The following is an 8,579-nucleotide window of genomic DNA, read 5'->3' as shown; positions in this document are numbered from 1 at the left end:
ACTGCATTTAATTCCATTAAACTTTCTATCTCTAATAAAAGGAGCCATTATCATGAATCTTGCTTTGAAATCACTGATTTAGAATTGAGACACAATTTTAACTTCTATTTAAATATACAAAAACAAATAATAATATAAATAAAAATAAAACCATAAATTAAAATAAATTAAATTAAATAAATAATAAATAACAGACAGATAGATACAGATAGACACTTTACAAAAACATGAACTAATAATGAACAATACTTCTACAGCATTAATTAATCTTAGTTAATATTAGAATCAACATTTACTAATACATTATTAAAATCAAAGGTTGTATTAGTGAACATTAGTTAATGCACTGTGAACTAACATGAACACACAACGAACAGCTGGATTATTATTAACCAACATTAACAAAGACTAATAATACTGTAACAAATGTATTGCTCATGTTAGTTCAGGTTAGTTAATACATTAATGTTAACTAATGAACCTTACTGTAAAGTGTTAGCGATTAATTAAATGTATGAAATTATAATAATTATTATTTTGTCTCAAGAAAAAACGAACACACACTTTTTAACTAAATGACTAAAGCATTAGATTGCAGCAATAAATACTTGAAACGCATCCAGTGTTAGTTTAGTCCCAGAACACCAACAACATCAGTTTCTCCTTTTATCGGTAATATTGTCTTTCTGCAGTGTCAGGTGTGTGTGTGAGAGGACACAAACAGGCCTGTATCACATGACATCAGGAGATCTCTGTAAATCCACGGAGAGTGTGTTAAGAGAGATTTGCTTTTGTGTTTCAGTCCATTAATCCGGCACTGGATCCGACTGTGATTATGACAGACAGGTCAACAGACGCGGCTGTGGAAACAGAGGGATTTTTGTTTTATGTTGTCTGTCAGCGACTGAATGAACAGAACGATACCAGATTAAATGATGCAGTGATGCACAAGGAAAAGCCAGTGTTTCGCAGTTTACCACATGACACTGTGCTGTCTTTAAAGCCACAGTTCACCCCCCAAAAAAAGAGAATTCTGTCATCATTTACTCTGCAAAAGAAGATATTTAGAAAAATGGCCAGTGTTGTTTTGGACCCTATACTGACTTATGGACAAAAACGGTTGTAATATTGTATCTTAAATATCCTCTTTTACAGAAAAAGGAGACGCTATTGAATGAGAACAAAACTTGGATGAGTGAATGATTCAATGACTCACTCTTAAAGGAATAGTTCACTTATGTTTTAAACCTTATAAATTCATTTTTTGATGAACATAAAGGAAGGTATTTTAAGAATGTCGGTAACCAGACAGTTATGGACCCCATTGACTCCTAGTAGGGAAAAAATATATACTATAGAAGTCAATGGGGTCCATCAGTTGTCTGGTTACTGACAGACTTCATAATATCTTCTTTTGTGTTCAGCAAAAAAATCATTTATACAGGTTTAAAACATAAGAGAACTAACTATTCCTTTAAGAGTGAGTCATTGAATCTCACCCGACTTTGATGAAATTCATACGGATTTGAAACAACTTGAGGGAGAGTAAATGATGACAGGTTTTTAATATTTAAGTTAACTAATGCTTTAAAGACACTTGTCGCCACCTACTGGCATAACTATGTAAACATGAAAAATGTAGGCTATTGTATAAAGCCCTATATAAATAAATGTGTCTTGACTTTAAAGCACATTCACGGTGGTGTCGCATCAGTTTATGAAAATTGCAGTTTTATGAGGTATTCTGCATGAAAAGAGATTTCCTGTAGACACAAAGCTTTATAATGATGAAGAAATCCCAAATGACAGCCGTGTGGAGACTCCAGCACAGTTGTGTGTGCTTCTGTCCCGTTCAGGTGAGTGTTTGTCAGATGATCCATCGGCAGGACGTCACAGTAATATTGATCTCATGTCTAATTGGAGACGTTAATAAAGTCACAGTCTTCTCCTATCGACCGCTTCACTCCTCATCACTCAGGTCTGGACGAGGCTGTCGTTCTCAAGTGACGTTGGATATTGAACGTTAGGGTTTTTTTTTTTATCATATCATAAAGCATTTATTTCAGAACATGCACAAACTTTAAAATACAACAACAAAGACGAGCCATTACAGAAGTGTAAGCCTCATCGGCTCGTAGTTTATAGACCTGAACTCCGCCTGTGAGCGATTCTCAGCTTCTTGCGATTGGAATAAGATTAGAAAGCAACAATATTGACTCTGTGTAATTAGACGGGGTCATTAGGTCTGTGCCGTTTAGGGCCATAAAGACACATTTGGCTGGAGGAATGTTGCGGCGCTGGCAGAGCTGAGATTAAACCGCGGCGGTAATGTGTGTGAAGGGAGGATCATAAAACACGGGCTCGCATGTGTGCGGAGAGATGCAACGGCTTTATGGAATAATCAAGGGAAAACAGTGAATATAACCCAAAGTACACAGTTAATATATATATATATATATTGCAGAATGTACATAACAAGACAGGGAACAATCAACAATGTAAGACACGTCCACTGAGACTAACACAGAGTTTGAATTTAAAAAGGGAAAAGAAAGAAAGGAAGGAAGGAAGGAGGGAGGGAGGGAGGGAGGGAGGGAAGGAAGGAAGGTAGGAAGAAAGAAAGAAAGAAAGAAAGAAAGAAAGAAAGAAAGAAAGAAAGAAAGGAAAGAAAGAAAGAAAGAAAGAAAGAAAGGAAGAAAGGAAGGAAGGAAGGAAGGAAGGAAGGAAGAAGGGAGGGAGGGAGGGAGGAAGGTAGGAAGGAAGGAAGGAAGAAAGAAAGAAAGAAAGAAAGAAAGAAAGAAAGGAAGGAAGGAAGAAAGGAGGGAGGGAAGGAAGAAAGAAAGAAAGAAAGAAATAAAGAAAGAAAGAAAGGAAGGAAGAAAGAAACAGGAGCAAGGATGAAGATGAACAGGTAGCTGATACAGACATCAAAGAAAAATATAGTGAATATTTTGACAGAGAGAAACATAAAGTTTCAGACTTTCTATTGTGATTTTTTGAAACATTTGAACAAACTCACAGAAATATATTAAAGGAGGGCTTCGGTTTTTTCCATGTACAAGTATGGATATGATATTACCATCAATAAATGGGTAAATATCATTTAACTTTGAAAAATGTTGATGTTTTTAACAACCTCAGAGTCGATGCACAGTTGCTGCTGTTGCTCTTCATATGTTTGGTTATTGCCTCCAGGAGCGATGACATCACTCCATCACACACTGGGTCGAAATACAATCTCCATGATAGTTTGATCATGGAATTCCTCATATGATTTAGGGAACGATGGAGAGCTTTATTTCAGCGCCCGCGGGACACGTGCGTGCTGGACGGTGTGGTGGACTTCATAAAGAGTGATTGTGTGTGTGACCCCTGGATGACCCTTCAAACCTGTGCGTGTATTGAGCCGGAGCCGAAGACTGGGAAACCTCTTCATGACGCACAGGTCAAAGGTCACCGGACGCTCATCCTACATCTTCTTTAGAGAGAAAAAAGAACGGGTTATCGCTTCTTGAAGTGGTTACAAGACCCACACCTTCTCTAATTTGATTGTTTTCCAGACACAAATGAAAAATGATAGCGTAGTGTTGATCTCATGCATGAAGAAAGGCATTCCTTTTATCAGAAACTGTATTTCACGGCTTCCTCAGGGAACCTCTGTTGGAAAACCAGATGTAAGACGTGTGTCGTCTACGAATAAACCCCTGTGTGCTTTAAGTGTGTGTGGCTACAACAAAACAAGAAGTATTATTATTATATAATATTATTATCTCTTTGTCTGTATTTGCTCTGCTCACAAAAATAACTCATCATGAAAGTAACATTGTGTCTCCGACAAAGGCGGTGTACTCATATTACCAGTACAATGAATGGGAGAAATGCAGCGCGCAATATGGCGGAATAAGTCCCGCCTTCTAAATAAAATAGCCAATCGCTGATTGATAAAATCATTGCATGACTGCACATGAATCTTTGCTTTGAATGATTCAGTTGAGTAAATGATTCAATGACTCACTCGTAAAGTCACTTGTCGCCACCTACTGGCCTAACTATGTAAAAATGAAAAGTCCCCACCATTAACAGACTGGCTGGCTGTGTATTTATGTGAAAAAACAGACAAACATTTTAATAAAAACAGTGAAAGGTTCAGTGCTAAACATCAGCAATGCCGCTCAGCCAATCAAATTCAAGGAACAGAACTGCTGTGTAATCATAAATAAGTAAAGGCACTTCTTATTAACAAAAATATATATTTCCTCTAGTTTTTCCATAAACTTCTTTTCTAGCTGTTTATTTATTTTTTTTACTCTAAATTGATAAATTGCTTTTATTTATATGACCTTTTATAAGCTTTTAAATAATGATTAAATGCGAATGTACAGTATATGGCAAACCAGAATCATAACCCTAATGCCTTTTACTGGCATTAAACATTCTGTCTTTCCCCTGAAGAGTCGTGATCCATATGGAGAGAGTCATTACAACCCCAGATTCCCCTGGTAAAGATAAAACGTGCCATTAAGCGACGGACCGAAGCAGTCACGGAGCAGGCGATGAAGTCATCACATGTTTTCCAGCCCGAAAACATTACGTTTTAGAAGGACAACTGGACATAAATCCTCAATATGGCTCTCTCTGACATCTAGATGATCAAAACACGTGATGGGATTTGGGACTATGTTCATCTCAGCTGTTATATTGGCCCAGAAGCAGCAACTATGGGGTGCATATATGAAACTATATGGATAATCACACTGTATAGTGTCTCCTAGGAGCAAACCTGGGCAAGATGATCCAGAAATGGTTGCCATTTATGAAACTTATCGAGTTTACTCATAACAGATTCACTCAATATGCAACCAGGGTCTTAAACTGAGGAACAGTGTCCGACTTCCAAAGCTTTAGCAATAATCATTCCATACGATACACTGTACAGAGACACAATAGGCAAACAGAATAGCCACATAATGCAGTCTCCGGTTCAGGTTAACACAACTATACGAGTCAGAAAACCACTTGAATACACTGCAAACAATGCTTTTCTTACTTAGTATTTTTGTCTTGTTTCCAGTCCAAATATCTAAACATTCTTAAATCAAGAAGCATTTACTATAATGACATAAGAAATTATATCTTGTTTTATGAAAAAATGTATAAATTAAGTGAGTTTTTGCTTAAAACACGTGTGTAACAGAGAGCCTTCGGCTTGGATGCTTTTAAACAGGACTGAAGAACTATGGCACTGGTGGTGAACATATCCATAAAGAGTGCTGAATTTAAGACTCCATATAAAAAGCCTCTATTTCTGTTGTTGGTTCCCATCAGGCGGACTGGAAAGAAAAATGTAAATTCCCACTTCACACCAGTCACCTTTGGGCAACAGTTCCCATTCAGTTCAGAGAACAAAACATTCATTCAGATGTTAAAATAAATTGTATAACAGTGCGTATCAAACAGCGCCTGCTCACAGTGCAAACATGTCCTGCGCTCTTTTCAGGATCACTGATCCGAGACCTGTTAGTGCTCTCTGCATAAAGAGGGAGATTTGAGCACAGGGAGAGAGAACAAAAACCCGTAGAATTGTGACACGTCTTTTCCCAAAGGTTTGACTGAGGCACAAGCTGTCATCTCTCACACTGAAACACGTTAAAAGGTTTGCATGTTGTTTGCAGTTTGCAGTTGATAATATAAAATCATATTTTGCATAAATAAAATGAAGCCTATTTTAAGAACATTATGATTATTTTTTTTTTGCAGTGTGTTGTGCTTTCTTAACAATTAAGCAACCATTATGCACACCTTGTATTGCAGTATAAAAAAATACTAATAAAGTATTAAAAAATGTGTTGGCTGGGACTGTACAACACATACTACTGTGGGGTGATGATAATGTGGAGGTTAAATGTGCTTCACTTTCATGAAAAATGTCACAATGTAAAAAAACATTAATGGCTGTCTATTATCAAACCACAATATGAAGTTATCACCACTTGTTCTAAGTGCACCTGACCCTCTTTCAAAATTGAAATCTGAAAACACGTCTTAACCCTTTGTTAAAAATGGCCTTATTCCAGGGTTTAAGTGGCCTTATTCCAGGGTTTACAGAGACGATAATCCAGGGTTAAAAGTGGCCTTATTCCAGGGTTTACAGAGATGATAATCCAGGGTTAAAAGTGGCCTTATTCCAAGGTTTACAGAGATGACAACCCAGGGTTAAAAGTGGCCTTATTCCAGGGTTAACAGAGATGATAACTCAGGGCTAAAAATAGCATTTTTCCAGGGTTTGCAGAGATGACAACCTAGGGTTAAAATGGCCTTATTCCAGGGTTAACAGAGATGATAACTCAGGGCTAAAAATAGCATTTTTCCAGGTTTTGCAGAGATGACAACCTAGGGTTAAAATGGCCTTATTCCAGGGTTAACAGAGATGATAACTCAGGGCTAAAAATAGCATTTTTCCAGGGTTTGCAGAGATGACAACCTAGGGTTAAAATGGCCTTATTCCAGGGTTAACAGAGATGATAACTCAGGGCTAAAAATAGCATTTTTCCAGGGTTTGCAGAGATGACAACCTAGGGTTAAAATGGCCTTATTCCAGGGTTAACAGAGATGATAACTCAGGGCTAAGAATAGCATTTTTCCAGGGTTTGCAGAGATGACAACCTAGGGTTAAAAGTGGCCTTCTTCCAGGGTTTACAGAGATGACAACCCAGGGTTAAAAGTGGCCTTCTTCCAGGGTTTACAGAGATGACAACCTAGGGTTAAAATGGCCTTATTCCAGGATTTACAGAGATGACAACCTAGGGTTAAAATGGCCTTATTCCAGGATTTAAGTGGCCTTATTCCAGGGTTTACAGAGATGATAACCCAGGGTTAAAAGTGGCCTTTTCCCAGGGTTTACAGAGATGACAACCCAGGGTTAAAAGTGGCCTTATTCCAGGGTTAACAGAGATGATAACTCAGGGCTAAAAATTGCCTTCTTCCAGGGTTTACAGAGGTGACAACCCAGGGTTAAAAGTGGCCTTATTCCAGGGTTAACAGAGATGATAACTCAGGGCTAAAAATAGCATTTTTCCAGGGTTTGCAGAGATGACAACCTAGGGTTAAAATGGCCTTATTCCAGGATTTACAGAAACAGTAACCCAGGGTTAAAAGTGGCCTTCTACCAGGGTTTACAAAGATGACAACCCAGGGTTAAAATGGCCTTATTCCAGGGTTTACAGAGATGACAACCCAGGGTTAAAATGGCCTTATTCCAGGGTTTACAGAAATGATAACCTAGGGTTAAAAATGGCCTTCTACCAGGGTTTACAGAGATGACAACCCAGGGTTAAAATGGCATTATTCCAGGGTTCACAGAAATGATAACCCAGGGTTAAAAGTTACCTTATTCCAGGGTTTACAGATATGATAACCCAGGGTTAAAAGTGGCCTTATTCCAGGGTTTACAGAGGTGACAATCCAGGGTTAAAAGTGGCCTTATTACAGGGTTTACAGATATGATAACCCAGGGTTAAAAGTGGCCTTATTCCAGGGTTTACAGAGGTGACAACCCAGGGTTAAAAGTGGCCTTATTACAGGGTTTACAGATACGATATCGCAGGCTTAAAAATGGCCTTCTACCAGGGTTTACAGAGATGACAACCCAGGGTTAAAAGTGACCTTATTCCAGGGTGTACAGAGGTGACAACCCAGGGTTAAAATGGCCTTATTCCAGGGTTTACAGAAATGATAACCCAGGGTTAAAAATGGCCTTCTACCAGGGTTTACAGAGATGACAACCCAGGGTTAAAAGTGGCCTTATTCCAGGGTTTACAGAGGTGACAACCCAGGGTTAAAAGTGGCCTTCTTCCGGGGTTTACAGAGATGACATCCCAGGGTTAAAATTGGCCTTATTCCAGGGTTTACAGATAGAATAACCCAGGGTTTAAAGTAGCATTATTCCAGGGTTAACAGAGATAATAACCCAGGGTTAAAAGTGGCCTTATTCCAGGGTTTACAGAGGTGACAACCCAGGGTTAAAAGTGGCCTTATTCCAGGGTTTACAGAGGTGACAACCCAGGGTTAAAAGTGACCTTATTCCAGGGTTAACAGAGATGATAACTCAGGGCTAAAAGTTGCATTATTCCAGCCTTTACAGAGATGATAACCCAGGGTTAAGCGCATCGATGATAAGCTTGTGATCTCATTTAAAAATGACTTTATTGGTTAAAATCTTTGTTTCTCGGGCGATCAAAACACAGCCCACAGTGGGAGGATCAGATGACCGCTGGCCGTTCATCAATAGTGTTTGTGTAATGGGCAGTAATCTAATGTCCATTAGGGTTGTGGAGCATATGTGCGGGCTGTGATCTCACATCTGCTCTCCACAGGGACTCAGCGAGCACAGTCATCTTCTTGGCTGTCTGTTGAACAATGTTTTGATTTCTAATTTATACAAAAACACAGACGAGCAAAGGGTTTTTACCTACAGAAACGCTGAAAGAGTAACATGAGGGTAAAATCCCATTTGCTGAATTTGACTGTAGCATGCCAAAAAATGTAGTGACATTATCACAAAAACAACTACTGGTGTGGTA

The sequence above is a fragment of the Rutilus rutilus genome, assembly GCF_951802725.1.
Source record: "Rutilus rutilus genome assembly, chromosome: 16".
Lineage (NCBI taxonomy): Eukaryota > Metazoa > Chordata > Actinopteri > Cypriniformes > Leuciscidae > Rutilus > Rutilus rutilus.
This window is presented reverse-complemented; position numbering follows the sequence as displayed.